The sequence below is a fragment of the Suncus etruscus genome, chromosome 8, assembly GCF_024139225.1.
Source record: "Suncus etruscus isolate mSunEtr1 chromosome 8, mSunEtr1.pri.cur, whole genome shotgun sequence".
Lineage (NCBI taxonomy): Eukaryota > Metazoa > Chordata > Mammalia > Eulipotyphla > Soricidae > Suncus > Suncus etruscus.
The window spans coordinates 111,583,508-111,584,671 of NC_064855.1; the positions used below are offsets into that span (position 1 = coordinate 111,583,508).

General features: G+C 39.6%; 1 non-coding gene across 1 annotated transcript; it reads left to right on the plus strand.

Moving 5' to 3' along the window:
- The first annotated feature begins 210 nt into the window (after positions 1-210).
- On the plus strand, positions 211-344 carry LOC126016606 (small nucleolar RNA SNORA51). The gene has a single exon (XR_007498396.1). It is a non-coding gene; the product is annotated as a small nucleolar RNA SNORA51 (small nucleolar RNA).
- Positions 345-1,164: the final 820 nt, after the last annotated feature.

A 1,164-nucleotide genomic window follows, 5' to 3' on the forward strand; every position in this document is an offset into this window, starting at 1 on the left:
ATGTGAATGAATGAGGGAATGGGAAAGCCTGTCTGGAGTACAGGTGGGGGTGGGGTGGGATGGAGGGAGATTTGGGACATTGGTGGTGGGAATGTTGCACTGGTGAAGGGGGGGGGGGGTTCTTTACATGACTGAAACCCAATCACAATCATTTATGTAGTCAAGATGTTTAAATAAAGAAAAAAATGAAGAAAAAAAAAGGAAAGATCAGGCCTCCCAATGCTTACCACAGGCTGTATTTTTTACACTGACTTTATAGAAAGAGGAGGTACAGTAAATGCTTCCCATATACACCTCAAACCAGGTCCTTTGCCTGGTCTGTATTGTGAATGGGGGGGACAAAAAAAAAAGAAAAAGCAATATTAAGACATTAAAGCAGATTCGTAGTGTGCTGTAAGATTCCATTTTAGTTAAAAAATGCATTTATTTGGTAAATCATGCAAAAAAAAGAATAGATGGCTCAAAACCACATCATGGCTACAATTTCACCTGCTACTTTCATTTTGAATATTTCATAAATATGCATTCCTTTTATCATTCTACAATAATAAAATATTAAAGCACCCTCTTGTACATATTCCTATTTTGCTCTCACACTCGACTTTACTAAATCTATTGGTCTCCTATTTGCATTTTTCATTGAATATAGCATAGGCATTGCCTATCAATATTCTTCTTTCTTTTATTTGGGGGTGAGAGTTTGGGCCACACGTGGCAATCCTCAGAGCTTATTCTTGGTCTGTGTTCAGCAGGGCCAAGATGCAGAACTAAGCTGACTGCTGAGAATGATGACTTTTTAGGCAAACAAAGGATCTCTCATGTGTACATGTCATTCCTGATGGAGTTAATTTGCTATTAAAGGAATTCTAGATGTTGTCTAACATTTGATGCTCACTAGCAATGCTGCATTGAGTATCAGGGTCTTTCGCTATGCACACGTCTAAGCAATTATTTCTGCAAGATGAGTGATCCGTAATGGCATTGCTAGAAAAGTGCATTTAACATTTGATTTCTTTTAATAGGGACTTCCCTTAGTGGAGCGTGGGATAACTGGGGGCCACTCTCAGTGATGCTCTGCTTATTTCTGTGTGGTATTTGCCAAGACTGCATCCAGCTGTGCTGAGGGGTTGTTAGTCATGGAGCTGGAACTCAGAGCCTCATTCA